Genomic DNA, 17,278 nt, shown 5'->3' with positions numbered 1-17,278 from the left:
AAATCCCTTATTCCGAGGTCACCGTAGCCACCAGATCCAGTCTGTATCCGCTTCAGTCACCCGGATCCAGTCCGTATCCAGAGAAGATGGTGGATCAACACCTAGAAAGGACCTCTATGGCCCAGAAACACAGCGGAGACCGTGACAACTAGATGAGCCGCAGATACAAATCCCTTGTAAAGACCACCTGGACAAGACCACAGGAAACAGATGATTCTTCTGCACAGTCTGACATTCCTGCAGCCTGGAGCTGATCTACTGGTTTCGTCTGACAAGGGGAGAACTGTCTCCCCGACTGAGCCTGGTTTCTCACCGGGTTTTTTCTCCATCCTTTCACCGATCGAGTTTTGGTTTCTTGCCTCTGTCGCTTCTGGCAGGCGGAGCTGGGGACACTTCATGTACAGCGATATCGTTGACTTGATTGCAAATTATTGCACAGATACTATTTAAACTGAACTTAGCTGAATGATGTCATCAAAGAGTTCAATAACGAAATGCCTTTAACTGTCATTTTGCTTTTTGACGCACTGTGTTCCTAATTAATGTTGTTCAGTTGCATTGACGCAATACTTTTTGTTTAAAGCGCAATTTAAAAAAAAAAAAAAAAAAAAGAGTCCAAACAATGACCCCTGCTACGGGTAGTGTTCCAAGTGTTATGCGACTTCAGCTAATGATGGGTCCATCAGAAATTTTACGGTGCTAGGGCTGGGTCTGCGTCAGAAGAAGCCATGCATTGTTTAGTTATGTCAGTGCAGTGCCGTCAGTTGGGGGAGAAACGGCAGCATGCACGGCTCCTCGTTAGTATAGTGGACAGTATCTCCACCTGTCACGCGGAAGACCGGGGTTCGATTCCCCGACGGGGAGAGCTGGTTCTTTTCGTCTTCCGAATGATCCATCCAAAATGTTTGGTTGGAGTCGCAGGTCACAGAAGGAGTTCTGCTTCGACGTCAGCCCGAGCCAAAGGACATGCGTTGGCCGGGAATCGAACCCGGGTCAACTGCTTGGAAGGCAGCTATGCTCACCACTATACCACCAACGCAGGCGGAAGTCAGTAGCTTTATTGACGCACTGTGTTCCTAATAAATGTTGTTCAGTTGCATTGACACAATACTTTTTGTTTAAAGCGCAATTAAAAAAAAAAAAAAAAAAAAAAAGAGTCCAAACAATGACCCCTGCTACCGGTAGTGTTGCAAGTGTTATGCGACTTCAGCTAATGATGGGTCCATCCGAAATTATTCCATCCAAAAGTTTTGGGTGGAGGCACAGGTCACAGAGGGAGTTCTGCTTCGACGTCAGCCCGAGCCAAAGGACATGCGCACTGCTCTCTCCAACTGCTTGGAAGGCAGCTATGCTCACCACTATACCACCAACGCAGTCAGCAGTCAGCAACTTGCGCCGTCACTAAGAAGGCTCGAAGTGCACGAGTCGCCGATAGGGCTAGAGGAGCAGATGAGATCTTTGTTTGGACCCGTCACTAAAGAGAGCCTTCAAGAATTTGCATCCCGTCACGTACAAGAAAGCGCTGCCTTCCCATCCGGCTAAATAAACACGAAGTGGTCAAACGCAGAGAGTGCCTATAATAACCAAAAGCCCAATCAAGGCAATCTCTTTCTCATGCCTCTATCTGAAAAGTTGGATAAAATCTTATATGAAAAAAAAAGTCTTTTAAAGAAATCCCTTATTCCGAGGTCACCGTAGCCACCAGATCCAGTCTGTATCCGCTTCAGTCACCCGGATCCAGTCCGTATCCAGAGAAGATGGTGGATCAACACCTAGAAAGGACCTCTATGGCCCAGAAACACAGCGGAGACCGTGACAACTAGATGAGCCGCAGATACAAATCCCTTGTAAAGACCACCTGGACAAGACCACAGGAAACAGATGATTCTTCTGCACAGTCTGACATTCCTGCAGCCTGGAGCTGATCTACTGGTTTCGTCTGACAAGGGGAGAACTGTCTCCCCGACTGAGCCTGGTTTCTCACCGGGTTTTTTCTCCATCCTTTCACCGATCGAGTTTTGGTTTCTTGCCTCTGTCGCTTCTGGCAGGCGGAGCTGGGGACACTTCATGTACAGCGATATCGTTGACTTGATTGCAAATTATTGCACAGATACTATTTAAACTGAACTTAGCTGAATGATGTCATCAAAGAGTTCAATAACGAAATGCCTTTAACTGTCATTTTGCTTTTTGACGCACTGTGTTCCTAATTAATGTTGTTCAGTTGCATTGACGCAATACTTTCTGTTTAAAGCGCAATTTAAAAAAAAAAAAAAAAAAAAAAGAGTCCAAACAATGACCCCTGCTACGGGTAGTGTTCCAAGTGTTATGCGACTTCAGCAAATGATGGGTCCATCAGAAATTTTACGGTGCTAGGGCTGGGTCTGCGTCAGAAGAAGCCATGCATTGTTTAGTTATGTCAGTGCAGTGCCGTCAGTTGGGGGAGAAACGGCAGCATGCACGGCTCCTCGTTAGTATAGTGGACAGTATCTCCGCCTGTCACGCGGAAGACCGGGGTTCGATTCCCCGACGGGGAGAGCTGGTTCTTTTCGTCTTCCGAATGATCCATCCAAAATGTTTGGTTGGAGTCGCAGGTCACAGAAGGAGTTCTGCTTCGACGTCAGCCCGAGCCAAAGGACATGCGTTGGCCGGGAATCGAACCCGGGTCAACTGCTTGGAAGGCAGCTATGCTCACCACTATACCACCAACGCAGGCGGAAGTCAGTAGCTTTATTGACGCACTGTGTTCCTAATAAATGTTGTTCAGTTGCATTGACACAATACTTTTTGTTTAAAGCGCAATTAAAAAAAAAAAAAAAAAAAAAAAGAGTCCAAACAATGACCCCTGCTACCGGTAGTGTTGCAAGTGTTATGCGACTTCAGCTAATGATGGGTCCATCCGAAATTATTCCATCCAAAAGTTTTGGGTGGAGGCACAGGTCACAGAGGGAGTTCTGCTTCGACGTCAGCCCGAGCCAAAGGATATGCGTTGGCCGGGAATCGAATCCGGGTCAACTGCTTGGAAGGCAGCTATGCTCACCACTATACCACCAACGCAGTCAGCAGTCAGCAACTTGCGCCGTCACTAAGAAGGCTCGAAGTGCACGAGTCGCCGATAGGGCTAGAGGAGCAGATGAGATCTTTGTTTGGACCCGTCACTAAAGAGAGCCTTCAAGAATTTGCATCCCGTCACGTACAAGAAAGCGCTGCCTTCCCATCCGGCTAAATAAACACGAAGTGGTCAAACGCAGAGAGTGCCTATTCAGACGATGACCAGTGGCAAGCCCTCTCGCAGCATGCTGCCGGACGGTCAAACTGATTCTGCTCTTGACATTTCGATGTAGCTCTGCTGTGAGCAGAGCACCCAAAAATACAGGTCACTCGCAAAAGTTCCCCTCCACGGAAATCTTTAGTAAAAGGCGAAAGATTTATGAGACAATGAAGAGAAACTCGAGCTGTGTCTCCAAACCCTCGGGCCTGTGCGCTGCCTCTGTTAAACTACTACGCTCGCCAAGGGTCATCAAGGGTGACAATGCCTGCCCACATGTGTTTCGTCAGCACCCCCCCCCCCCCACTCCAAAAGGGAGGAGTAAAACTCAAAAAAGTCCTCTCGGTCCACCAATAACCAAAAGCCCAATCAAGGCAATCTCTTTCTCATGCCTCTATCTGAAAAGTTGGATAAAATCTTATATGAAAAAAAAAGTCTTTTAAAGAAATCCCTTATTCCGAGGTCACCGTAGCCACCAGATCCAGTCTGTATCCGCTTCAGTCACCCGGATCCAGTCCGTATCCAGAGAAGATGGTGGATCAACACCTAGAAAGGACCTCTATGGCCCAGAAACACAGCGGAGACCGTGACAACTAGATGAGCCGCAGATACAAATCCCTTGTAAAGACCACCTGGACAAGACCACAGGAAACAGATGATTCTTCTGCACAGTCTGACATTCCTGCAGCCTGGAGCTGATCTACTGGTTTCGTCTGACAAGGGGAGAACTGTCTCCCCGACTGAGCCTGGTTTCTCACCGGGTTTTTTCTCCATCCTTTCACCGATCGAGTTTTGGTTTCTTGCCTCTGTCGCTTCTGGCAGGCGGAGCTGGGGACACTTCATGTACAGCGATATCGTTGACTTGATTGCAAATTATTGCACAGATACTATTTAAACTGAACTTAGCTGAATGATGTCATCAAAGAGTTCAATAACGAAATGCCTTTAACTGTCATTTTGCTTTTTGACGCACTGTGTTCCTAATTAATGTTGTTCAGTTGCATTGACGCAATACTTTTTGTTTAAAGCGCAATTTAAAAAAAAAAAAAAAAAAAAAGAGTCCAAACAATGACCCCTCTACGGGTAGTGTTCCAAGTGTTATGCGACTTCAGCTAATGATGGGTCCATCAGAAATTTTACGGTGCTAGGGCTGGGTCTGCGTCAGAAGAAGCCATGCATTGTTTAGTTATGTCAGTGCAGTGCCGTCAGTTGGGGGAGAAACGGCAGCATGCACGGCTCCTCGTTAGTATAGTGGACAGTATCTCCGCCTGTCACGCGGAAGACCGGGGTTCGATTCCCCGACGGGGAGAGCTGGTTCTTTTCGTCTTCCGAATGATCCATCCAAAATGTTTGGTTGGAGTCGCAGGTCACAGAAGGAGTTCTGCTTCGACGTCAGCCCGAGCCAAAGGACATGCGTTGGCCGGGAATCGAACCCGGGTCAACTGCTTGGAAGGCAGCTATGCTCACCACTATACCACCAACGCAGGCGGAAGTCAGTAGCTTTATTGACGCACTGTGTTCCTAATAAATGTTGTTCAGTTGCATTGACACAATACTTTTTGTTTAAAGCGCAATTAAAAAAAAAAAAAAAAAAAAAAAAGAGTCCAAACAATGACCCCTGCTACCGGTAGTGTTGCAAGTGTTATGCGACTTCAGCTAATGATGGGTCCATCCGAAATTATTCCATCCAAAAGTTTTGGGTGGAGGCACAGGTCACAGAGGGAGTTCTGCTTCGACGTCAGCCCGAGCCAAAGGATATGCGTTGGCCGGGAATCGAATCCGGGTCAACTGCTTGGAAGGCAGCTATGCTCACCACTATACCACCAACGCAGTCAGCAGTCAGCAACTTGCGCCGTCACTAAGAAGGCTCGAAGTGCACGAGTCGCCGATAGGGCTAGAGGAGCAGATGAGATCTTTGTTTGGACCCGTCACTAAAGAGAGCCTTCAAGAATTTGCATCCCGTCACGTACAAGAAAGCGCTGCCTTCCCATCCGGCTAAATAAACACGAAGTGGTCAAACGCAGAGAGTGCCTATTCAGACGATGACCAGTGGCAAGCCCTCTCGCAGCATGCTGCCTGACGGTCAAACTGATTCTGCTCTTGACATTTCGATGTAGCTCTGCTGTGAGCAGAGCACCCAAAAATACAGGTCACTCGCAAAAGTTCCCCTCCACGGAAATCTTTAGTAAAAGGCGAAAGATTTATGCGACAATGAAGAGAAACTCGAGCTGTGTCTCCAAACCCTCGGGCCTGTGCGCTGCCTCTGTTAAACTACTACGCTCGCCAAGGGTCATCAAGGGTGACAATGCCTGCCCACATGTGTTTAGTCAGCACCCCCCCCCCCCCCCACTCCAAAAGGGAGGAGTAAAACTCAAAAAAGTCCTCTCGGTCCACCAATAACCAAAAGCCCAATCAAGGCAATCTCTTTCTCATGCCTCTATCTGAAAAGTTGGATAAAATCTTATATGAAAAAAAAAGTCTTTTAAAGAAATCCCTTATTCCGAGGTCACCGTAGCCACCAGATCCAGTCTGTATCCGCTTCAGTCACCCGGATCCAGTCCGTATCCAGAGAAGATGGTGGATCAACACCTAGAAAGGACCTCTATGGCCCAGAAACACAGCGGAGACCGTGACAACTAGATGAGCCGCAGATACAAATCCCTTGTAAAGACCACCTGGACAAGACCACAGGAAACAGATGATTCTTCTGCACAGTCTGACATTCCTGCAGCCTGGAGCTGATCTACTGGTTTCGTCTGACAAGGGGAGAACTGTCTCCCCGACTGAGCCTGGTTTCTCACCGGGTTTTTTCTCCATCCTTTCACCGATCGAGTTTTGGTTTCTTCCCTCTGTCGCTTCTGGCAGGCGGAGCTGGGGACACTTCATGTACAGCGATATCGTTGACTTGATTGCAAATTATTGCACAGATACTATTTAAACTGAACTTAGCTGAATGATGTCATCAAAGAGTTCAATAACGAAATGCCTTTAACTGTCATTTTGCTTTTTGACGCACTGTGTTCCTAATTAATGTTGTTCAGTTGCATTGACGCAATACTTTTTGTTTAAAGCGCAATTTAAAAAAAAAAAAAAAAAAAAAAAGAGTCCAAACAATGACCCCTGCTACGGGTAGTGTTCCAAGTGTTATGCGACTTCAGCTAATGATGGGTCCATCAGAAATTTTACGGTGCTAGGGCTGGGTCTGCGTCAGAAGAAGCCATGCATTGTTTAGTTATGTCAGTGCAGTGCCGTCAGTTGGGGGAGAAACGGCAGCATGCACGGCTCCTCGTTAGTATAGTGGACAGTATCTCCGCCTGTCACGCGGAAGACCGGGGTTCGATTCCCCGACGGGGAGAGCTGGTTCTTTTCGTCTTCCGAATGATCCATCCAAAATGTTTGGTTGGAGTCGCAGGTCACAGAAGGAGTTCTGCTTCGACGTCAGCCCGAGCCAAAGGACATGCGTTGGCCGGGAATCGAACCCGGGTCAACTGCTTGGAAGGCAGCTATGCTCACCACTATACCACCAACGCAGGCGGAAGTCAGTAGCTTTATTGACGCACTGTGTTCCTAATAAATGTTGTTCAGTTGCATTGACACAATACTTTTTGTTTAAAGCGCAATTAAAAAAAAAAAAAAAAAAAAAAGAGTCCAAACAATGACCCCTGCTACGGGTAGTGTTGCAAGTGTTATGCGACTTCAACTAATGATGGGTCCATCCGAAATTATTCCATCCAAAATTTTGGGTGGAGGCACAGGTCACAGAGGGAGTTCTGCTTCGACGTCAGCCCGAGCCAAAGGACATGCGCACTGCTCTCTCCAACTGCTTGGAAGGCAGCTATGCTCACCACTATACCACCAACGCAGTCAGCAGTCAGCAACTTGCGCCGTCACTAAGAAGGCTCGAAGTGCACGAGTCGCCGATAGGGCTAGAGGAGCAGATGAGATCTTTGTTTGGACCCGTCACTAAAGAGAGCCTTCAAGAATTTGCATCCCGTCACGTACAAGAAAGCGCTGCCTTCCCATCCGGCTAAATAAACACGAAGTGGTCAAACGCAGAGAGTGCCTATAATAACCAAAAGCCCAATCAAGGCAATCTCTTTCTCATGCCTCTATCTGAAAAGTTGGATAAAATCTTATATGAAAAAAAAAGTCTTTTAAAGAAATCCCTTATTCCGAGGTCACCGTAGCCACCAGATCCAGTCTGTATCCGCTTCAGTCACCCGGATCCAGTCCGTATCCAGAGAAGATGGTGGATCAACACCTAGAAAGGACCTCTATGGCCCAGAAACACAGCGGAGACCGTGACAACTAGATGAGCCGCAGATACAAATCCCTTGTAAAGACCACCTGGACAAGACCACAGGAAACAGATGATTCTTCTGCACAGTCTGACATTCCTGCAGCCTGGAGCTGATCTACTGGTTTCGTCTGACAAGGGGAGAACTGTCTCCCCGACTGAGCCTGGTTTCTCACCGGGTTTTTTCTCCATCCTTTCACCGATCGAGTTTTGGTTTCTTGCCTCTGTCGCTTCTGGCAGGCGGAGCTGGGGACACTTCATGTACAGCGATATCGTTGACTTGATTGCAAATTATTGCACAGATACTATTTAAACTGAACTTAGCTGAATGATGTCATCAAAGAGTTCAATAACGAAATGCCTTTAACTGTCATTTTGCTTTTTGACGCACTGTGTTCCTAATTAATGTTGTTCAGTTGCATTGACGCAATACTTTTTGTTTAAAGCGCAATTTAAAAAAAAAAAAAAAAAAAAGAGTCCAAACAATGACCCCTGCTACGGGTAGTGTTCCAAGTGTTATGCGACTTCAGCTAATGATGGGTCCATCAGAAATTTTACGGTGCTAGGGCTGGGTCTGCGTCAGAAGAAGCCATGCATTGTTTAGTTATGTCAGTGCAGTGCCGTCAGTTGGGGGAGAAACGGCAGCATGCACGGCTCCTCGTTAGTATAGTGGACAGTATCTCCACCTGTCACGCGGAAGACCGGGGTTCGATTCCCCGACGGGGAGAGCTGGTTCTTTTCGTCTTCCGAATGATCCATCCAAAATGTTTGGTTGGAGTCGCAGGTCACAGAAGGAGTTCTGCTTCGACGTCAGCCCGAGCCAAAGGACATGCGTTGGCCGGGAATCGAACCCGGGTCAACTGCTTGGAAGGCAGCTATGCTCACCACTATACCACCAACGCAGGCGGAAGTCAGTAGCTTTATTGACGCACTGTGTTCCTAATAAATGTTGTTCAGTTGCATTGACACAATACTTTTTGTTTAAAGCGCAATTAAAAAAAAAAAAAAAAAAAAAAAGAGTCCAAACAATGACCCCTGCTACCGGTAGTGTTGCAAGTGTTATGCGACTTCAGCTAATGATGGGTCCATCCGAAATTATTCCATCCAAAAGTTTTGGGTGGAGGCACAGGTCACAGAGGGAGTTCTGCTTCGACGTCAGCCCGAGCCAAAGGACATGCGCACTGCTCTCTCCAACTGCTTGGAAGGCAGCTATGCTCACCACTATACCACCAACGCAGTCAGCAGTCAGCAACTTGCGCCGTCACTAAGAAGGCTCGAAGTGCACGAGTCGCCGATAGGGCTAGAGGAGCAGATGAGATCTTTGTTTGGACCCGTCACTAAAGAGAGCCTTCAAGAATTTGCATCCCGTCACGTACAAGAAAGCGCTGCCTTCCCATCCGGCTAAATAAACACGAAGTGGTCAAACGCAGAGAGTGCCTATAATAACCAAAAGCCCAATCAAGGCAATCTCTTTCTCATGCCTCTATCTGAAAAGTTGGATAAAATCTTATATGAAAAAAAAAGTCTTTTAAAGAAATCCCTTATTCCGAGGTCACCGTAGCCACCAGATCCAGTCTGTATCCGCTTCAGTCACCCGGATCCAGTCCGTATCCAGAGAAGATGGTGGATCAACACCTAGAAAGGACCTCTATGGCCCAGAAACACAGCGGAGACCGTGACAACTAGATGAGCCGCAGATACAAATCCCTTGTAAAGACCACCTGGACAAGACCACAGGAAACAGATGATTCTTCTGCACAGTCTGACATTCCTGCAGCCTGGAGCTGATCTACTGGTTTCGTCTGACAAGGGGAGAACTGTCTCCCCGACTGAGCCTGGTTTCTCACCGGGTTTTTTCTCCATCCTTTCACCGATCGAGTTTTGGTTTCTTGCCTCTGTCGCTTCTGGCAGGCGGAGCTGGGGACACTTCATGTACAGCGATATCGTTGACTTGATTGCAAATTATTGCACAGATACTATTTAAACTGAACTTAGCTGAATGATGTCATCAAAGAGTTCAATAACGAAATGCCTTTAACTGTCATTTTGCTTTTTGACGCACTGTGTTCCTAATTAATGTTGTTCAGTTGCATTGACGCAATACTTTTTGTTTAAAGCGCAATTTAAAAAAAAAAAAAAAAAAAAGAGTCCAAACAATGACCCCTGCTACGGGTAGTGTTCCAAGTGTTATGCGACTTCAGCTAATGATGGGTCCATCAGAAATTTTACGGTGCTAGGGCTGGGTCTGCGTCAGAAGAAGCCATGCATTGTTTAGTTATGTCAGTGCAGTGCCGTCAGTTGGGGGAGAAACGGCAGCATGCACGGCTCCTCGTTAGTATAGTGGACAGTATCTCCACCTGTCACGCGGAAGACCGGGGTTCGATTCCCCGACGGGGAGAGCTGGTTCTTTTCGTCTTCCGAATGATCCATCCAAAATGTTTGGTTGGAGTCGCAGGTCACAGAAGGAGTTCTGCTTCGACGTCAGCCCGAGCCAAAGGACATGCGTTGGCCGGGAATCGAACCCGGGTCAACTGCTTGGAAGGCAGCTATGCTCACCACTATACCACCAACGCAGGCGGAAGTCAGTAGCTTTATTGACGCACTGTGTTCCTAATAAATGTTGTTCAGTTGCATTGACACAATACTTTTTGTTTAAAGCGCAATTAAAAAAAAAAAAAAAAAAAAAAAGAGTCCAAACAATGACCCCTGCTACCGGTAGTGTTGCAAGTGTTATGCGACTTCAGCTAATGATGGGTCCATCCGAAATTATTCCATCCAAAAGTTTTGGGTGGAGGCACAGGTCACAGAGGGAGTTCTGCTTCGACGTCAGCCCGAGCCAAAGGACATGCGCACTGCTCTCTCCAACTGCTTGGAAGGCAGCTATGCTCACCACTATACCACCAACGCAGTCAGCAGTCAGCAACTTGCGCCGTCACTAAGAAGGCTCGAAGTGCACGAGTCGCCGATAGGGCTAGAGGAGCAGATGAGATCTTTGTTTGGACCCGTCACTAAAGAGAGCCTTCAAGAATTTGCATCCCGTCACGTACAAGAAAGCGCTGCCTTCCCATCCGGCTAAATAAACACGAAGTGGTCAAACGCAGAGAGTGCCTATAATAACCAAAAGCCCAATCAAGGCAATCTCTTTCTCATGCCTCTATCTGAAAAGTTGGATAAAATCTTATATGAAAAAAAAAGTCTTTTAAAGAAATCCCTTATTCCGAGGTCACCGTAGCCACCAGATCCAGTCTGTATCCGCTTCAGTCACCCGGATCCAGTCCGTATCCAGAGAAGATGGTGGATCAACACCTAGAAAGGACCTCTATGGCCCAGAAACACAGCGGAGACCGTGACAACTAGATGAGCCGCAGATACAAATCCCTTGTAAAGACCACCTGGACAAGACCACAGGAAACAGATGATTCTTCTGCACAGTCTGACATTCCTGCAGCCTGGAGCTGATCTACTGGTTTCGTCTGACAAGGGGAGAACTGTCTCCCCGACTGAGCCTGGTTTCTCACCGGGTTTTTTCTCCATCCTTTCACCGATCGAGTTTTGGTTTCTTGCCTCTGTCGCTTCTGGCAGGCGGAGCTGGGGACACTTCATGTACAGCGATATCGTTGACTTGATTGCAAATTATTGCACAGATACTATTTAAACTGAACTTAGCTGAATGATGTCATCAAAGAGTTCAATAACGAAATGCCTTTAACTGTCATTTTGCTTTTTGACGCACTGTGTTCCTAATTAATGTTGTTCAGTTGCATTGACGCAATACTTTCTGTTTAAAGCGCAATTTAAAAAAAAAAAAAAAAAAAAAAGAGTCCAAACAATGACCCCTGCTACGGGTAGTGTTCCAAGTGTTATGCGACTTCAGCAAATGATGGGTCCATCAGAAATTTTACGGTGCTAGGGCTGGGTCTGCGTCAGAAGAAGCCATGCATTGTTTAGTTATGTCAGTGCAGTGCCGTCAGTTGGGGGAGAAACGGCAGCATGCACGGCTCCTCGTTAGTATAGTGGACAGTATCTCCGCCTGTCACGCGGAAGACCGGGGTTCGATTCCCCGACGGGGAGAGCTGGTTCTTTTCGTCTTCCGAATGATCCATCCAAAATGTTTGGTTGGAGTCGCAGGTCACAGAAGGAGTTCTGCTTCGACGTCAGCCCGAGCCAAAGGACATGCGTTGGCCGGGAATCGAACCCGGGTCAACTGCTTGGAAGGCAGCTATGCTCACCACTATACCACCAACGCAGGCGGAAGTCAGTAGCTTTATTGACGCACTGTGTTCCTAATAAATGTTGTTCAGTTGCATTGACACAATACTTTTTGTTTAAAGCGCAATTAAAAAAAAAAAAAAAAAAAAAAAGAGTCCAAACAATGACCCCTGCTACCGGTAGTGTTGCAAGTGTTATGCGACTTCAGCTAATGATGGGTCCATCCGAAATTATTCCATCCAAAAGTTTTGGGTGGAGGCACAGGTCACAGAGGGAGTTCTGCTTCGACGTCAGCCCGAGCCAAAGGATATGCGTTGGCCGGGAATCGAATCCGGGTCAACTGCTTGGAAGGCAGCTATGCTCACCACTATACCACCAACGCAGTCAGCAGTCAGCAACTTGCGCCGTCACTAAGAAGGCTCGAAGTGCACGAGTCGCCGATAGGGCTAGAGGAGCAGATGAGATCTTTGTTTGGACCCGTCACTAAAGAGAGCCTTCAAGAATTTGCATCCCGTCACGTACAAGAAAGCGCTGCCTTCCCATCCGGCTAAATAAACACGAAGTGGTCAAACGCAGAGAGTGCCTATTCAGACGATGACCAGTGGCAAGCCCTCTCGCAGCATGCTGCCGGACGGTCAAACTGATTCTGCTCTTGACATTTCGATGTAGCTCTGCTGTGAGCAGAGCACCCAAAAATACAGGTCACTCGCAAAAGTTCCCCTCCACGGAAATCTTTAGTAAAAGGCGAAAGATTTATGAGACAATGAAGAGAAACTCGAGCTGTGTCTCCAAACCCTCGGGCCTGTGCGCTGCCTCTGTTAAACTACTACGCTCGCCAAGGGTCATCAAGGGTGACAATGCCTGCCCACATGTGTTTCGTCAGCACCCCCCCCCCCCCACTCCAAAAGGGAGGAGTAAAACTCAAAAAAGTCCTCTCGGTCCACCAATAACCAAAAGCCCAATCAAGGCAATCTCTTTCTCATGCCTCTATCTGAAAAGTTGGATAAAATCTTATATGAAAAAAAAAGTCTTTTAAAGAAATCCCTTATTCCGAGGTCACCGTAGCCACCAGATCCAGTCTGTATCCGCTTCAGTCACCCGGATCCAGTCCGTATCCAGAGAAGATGGTGGATCAACACCTAGAAAGGACCTCTATGGCCCAGAAACACAGCGGAGACCGTGACAACTAGATGAGCCGCAGATACAAATCCCTTGTAAAGACCACCTGGACAAGACCACAGGAAACAGATGATTCTTCTGCACAGTCTGACATTCCTGCAGCCTGGAGCTGATCTACTGGTTTCGTCTGACAAGGGGAGAACTGTCTCCCCGACTGAGCCTGGTTTCTCACCGGGTTTTTTCTCCATCCTTTCACCGATCGAGTTTTGGTTTCTTGCCTCTGTCGCTTCTGGCAGGCGGAGCTGGGGACACTTCATGTACAGCGATATCGTTGACTTGATTGCAAATTATTGCACAGATACTATTTAAACTGAACTTAGCTGAATGATGTCATCAAAGAGTTCAATAACGAAATGCCTTTAACTGTCATTTTGCTTTTTGACGCACTGTGTTCCTAATTAATGTTGTTCAGTTGCATTGACGCAATACTTTTTGTTTAAAGCGCAATTTAAAAAAAAAAAAAAAAAAAAAGAGTCCAAACAATGACCCCTCTACGGGTAGTGTTCCAAGTGTTATGCGACTTCAGCTAATGATGGGTCCATCAGAAATTTTACGGTGCTAGGGCTGGGTCTGCGTCAGAAGAAGCCATGCATTGTTTAGTTATGTCAGTGCAGTGCCGTCAGTTGGGGGAGAAACGGCAGCATGCACGGCTCCTCGTTAGTATAGTGGACAGTATCTCCGCCTGTCACGCGGAAGACCGGGGTTCGATTCCCCGACGGGGAGAGCTGGTTCTTTTCGTCTTCCGAATGATCCATCCAAAATGTTTGGTTGGAGTCGCAGGTCACAGAAGGAGTTCTGCTTCGACGTCAGCCCGAGCCAAAGGACATGCGTTGGCCGGGAATCGAACCCGGGTCAACTGCTTGGAAGGCAGCTATGCTCACCACTATACCACCAACGCAGGCGGAAGTCAGTAGCTTTATTGACGCACTGTGTTCCTAATAAATGTTGTTCAGTTGCATTGACACAATACTTTTTGTTTAAAGCGCAATTAAAAAAAAAAAAAAAAAAAAAAAAGAGTCCAAACAATGACCCCTGCTACCGGTAGTGTTGCAAGTGTTATGCGACTTCAGCTAATGATGGGTCCATCCGAAATTATTCCATCCAAAAGTTTTGGGTGGAGGCACAGGTCACAGAGGGAGTTCTGCTTCGACGTCAGCCCGAGCCAAAGGATATGCGTTGGCCGGGAATCGAATCCGGGTCAACTGCTTGGAAGGCAGCTATGCTCACCACTATACCACCAACGCAGTCAGCAGTCAGCAACTTGCGCCGTCACTAAGAAGGCTCGAAGTGCACGAGTCGCCGATAGGGCTAGAGGAGCAGATGAGATCTTTGTTTGGACCCGTCACTAAAGAGAGCCTTCAAGAATTTGCATCCCGTCACGTACAAGAAAGCGCTGCCTTCCCATCCGGCTAAATAAACACGAAGTGGTCAAACGCAGAGAGTGCCTATTCAGACGATGACCAGTGGCAAGCCCTCTCGCAGCATGCTGCCTGACGGTCAAACTGATTCTGCTCTTGACATTTCGATGTAGCTCTGCTGTGAGCAGAGCACCCAAAAATACAGGTCACTCGCAAAAGTTCCCCTCCACGGAAATCTTTAGTAAAAGGCGAAAGATTTATGCGACAATGAAGAGAAACTCGAGCTGTGTCTCCAAACCCTCGGGCCTGTGCGCTGCCTCTGTTAAACTACTACGCTCGCCAAGGGTCATCAAGGGTGACAATGCCTGCCCACATGTGTTTAGTCAGCACCCCCCCCCCCCCCACTCCAAAAGGGAGGAGTAAAACTCAAAAAAGTCCTCTCGGTCCACCAATAACCAAAAGCCCAATCAAGGCAATCTCTTTCTCATGCCTCTATCTGAAAAGTTGGATAAAATCTTATATGAAAAAAAAAGTCTTTTAAAGAAATCCCTTATTCCGAGGTCACCGTAGCCACCAGATCCAGTCTGTATCCGCTTCAGTCACCCGGATCCAGTCCGTATCCAGAGAAGATGGTGGATCAACACCTAGAAAGGACCTCTATGGCCCAGAAACACAGCGGAGACCGTGACAACTAGATGAGCCGCAGATACAAATCCCTTGTAAAGACCACCTGGACAAGACCACAGGAAACAGATGATTCTTCTGCACAGTCTGACATTCCTGCAGCCTGGAGCTGATCTACTGGTTTCGTCTGACAAGGGGAGAACTGTCTCCCCGACTGAGCCTGGTTTCTCACCGGGTTTTTTCTCCATCCTTTCACCGATCGAGTTTTGGTTTCTTCCCTCTGTCGCTTCTGGCAGGCGGAGCTGGGGACACTTCATGTACAGCGATATCGTTGACTTGATTGCAAATTATTGCACAGATACTATTTAAACTGAACTTAGCTGAATGATGTCATCAAAGAGTTCAATAACGAAATGCCTTTAACTGTCATTTTGCTTTTTGACGCACTGTGTTCCTAATTAATGTTGTTCAGTTGCATTGACGCAATACTTTTTGTTTAAAGCGCAATTTAAAAAAAAAAAAAAAAAAAAAAAGAGTCCAAACAATGACCCCTGCTACGGGTAGTGTTCCAAGTGTTATGCGACTTCAGCTAATGATGGGTCCATCAGAAATTTTACGGTGCTAGGGCTGGGTCTGCGTCAGAAGAAGCCATGCATTGTTTAGTTATGTCAGTGCAGTGCCGTCAGTTGGGGGAGAAACGGCAGCATGCACGGCTCCTCGTTAGTATAGTGGACAGTATCTCCGCCTGTCACGCGGAAGACCGGGGTTCGATTCCCCGACGGGGAGAGCTGGTTCTTTTCGTCTTCCGAATGATCCATCCAAAATGTTTGGTTGGAGTCGCAGGTCACAGAAGGAGTTCTGCTTCGACGTCAGCCCGAGCCAAAGGACATGCGTTGGCCGGGAATCGAACCCGGGTCAACTGCTTGGAAGGCAGCTATGCTCACCACTATACCACCAACGCAGGCGGAAGTCAGTAGCTTTATTGACGCACTGTGTTCCTAATAAATGTTGTTCAGTTGCATTGACACAATACTTTTTGTTTAAAGCGCAATTAAAAAAAAAAAAAAAAAAAAAAGAGTCCAAACAATGACCCCTGCTACGGGTAGTGTTGCAAGTGTTATGCGACTTCAACTAATGATGGGTCCATCCGAAATTATTCCATCCAAAATTTTGGGTGGAGGCACAGGTCACAGAGGGAGTTCTGCTTCGACGTCAGCCCGAGCCAAAGGACATGCGCACTGCTCTCTCCAACTGCTTGGAAGGCAGCTATGCTCACCACTATACCACCAACGCAGTCAGCAGTCAGCAACTTGCGCCGTCACTAAGAAGGCTCGAAGTGCACGAGTCGCCGATAGGGCTAGAGGAGCAGATGAGATCTTTGTTTGGACCCGTCACTAAAGAGAGCCTTCAAGAATTTGCATCCCGTCACGTACAAGAAAGCGCTGCCTTCCCATCCGGCTAAATAAACACGAAGTGGTCAAACGCAGAGAGTGCCTATAATAACCAAAAGCCCAATCAAGGCAATCTCTTTCTCATGCCTCTATCTGAAAAGTTGGATAAAATCTTATATGAAAAAAAAAGTCTTTTAAAGAAATCCCTTATTCCGAGGTCACCGTAGCCACCAGATCCAGTCTGTATCCGCTTCAGTCACCCGGATCCAGTCCGTATCCAGAGAAGATGGTGGATCAACACCTAGAAAGGACCTCTATGGCCCAGAAACACAGCGGAGACCGTGACAACTAGATGAGCCGCAGATACAAATCCCTTGTAAAGACCACCTGGACAAGACCACAGGAAACAGATGATTCTTCTGCACAGTCTGACATTCCTGCAGCCTGGAGCTGATCTACTGGTTTCGTCTGACAAGGGGAGAACTGTCTCCCCGACTGAGCCTGGTTTCTCACCGGGTTTTTTCTCCATCCTTTCACCGATCGAGTTTTGGTTTCTTGCCTCTGTCGCTTCTGGCAGGCGGAGCTGGGGACACTTCATGTACAGCGATATCGTTGACTTGATTGCAAATTATTGCACAGATACTATTTAAACTGAACTTAGCTGAATGATGTCATCAAAGAGTTCAATAACGAAATGCCTTTAACTGTCATTTTGCTTTTTGACGCACTGTGTTCCTAATTAATGTTGTTCAGTTGCATTGACGCAATACTTTTTGTTTAAAGCGCAATTTAAAAAAAAAAAAAAAAAAAAGAGTCCAAACAATGACCCCTGCTACGGGTAGTGTTCCAAGTGTTATGCGACTTCAGCTAATGATGGGTCCATCAGAAATTTTACGGTGCTAGGGCTGGGTCTGCGTCAGAAGAAGCCATGCATTGTTTAGTTATGTCAGTG

At 47.2% G+C, this 17,278-nt stretch overlaps 4 non-coding genes across 4 annotated transcripts; all 4 read right to left on the bottom strand.

Moving 5' to 3' along the window:
* Positions 1-3,342: 3,342 nt before the first annotated feature.
* On the bottom strand, positions 3,343-3,457 carry LOC127980990 (U5 spliceosomal RNA). Its single transcript, XR_008159985.1, has one exon. It is a non-coding gene; the product is annotated as a U5 spliceosomal RNA (small nuclear RNA).
* Positions 3,458-5,383: 1,926 nt separating this feature from the next.
* LOC127980854 (U5 spliceosomal RNA) lies at positions 5,384-5,498 on the bottom strand. The gene has a single exon (XR_008159856.1). It is a non-coding gene; the product is annotated as a U5 spliceosomal RNA (small nuclear RNA).
* A 6,943-nt stretch (positions 5,499-12,441) lies between these two features.
* On the bottom strand, positions 12,442-12,556 carry LOC127980989 (U5 spliceosomal RNA). The gene has a single exon (XR_008159984.1). It is a non-coding gene; the product is annotated as a U5 spliceosomal RNA (small nuclear RNA).
* Positions 12,557-14,482: 1,926 nt separating this feature from the next.
* LOC127980853 (U5 spliceosomal RNA) lies at positions 14,483-14,597 on the bottom strand. Its single transcript, XR_008159855.1, has one exon. It is a non-coding gene; the product is annotated as a U5 spliceosomal RNA (small nuclear RNA).
* Positions 14,598-17,278: the final 2,681 nt, after the last annotated feature.

The sequence above is a fragment of the Carassius gibelio genome, chromosome B19 (assembly GCF_023724105.1).
Source record: "Carassius gibelio isolate Cgi1373 ecotype wild population from Czech Republic chromosome B19, carGib1.2-hapl.c, whole genome shotgun sequence".
Classification (NCBI taxonomy): domain Eukaryota; kingdom Metazoa; phylum Chordata; class Actinopteri; order Cypriniformes; family Cyprinidae; genus Carassius; species Carassius gibelio.
Note: the sequence above shows the minus strand (reverse complement) of the source record. Positions and strands in the feature narration are given on the sequence as shown.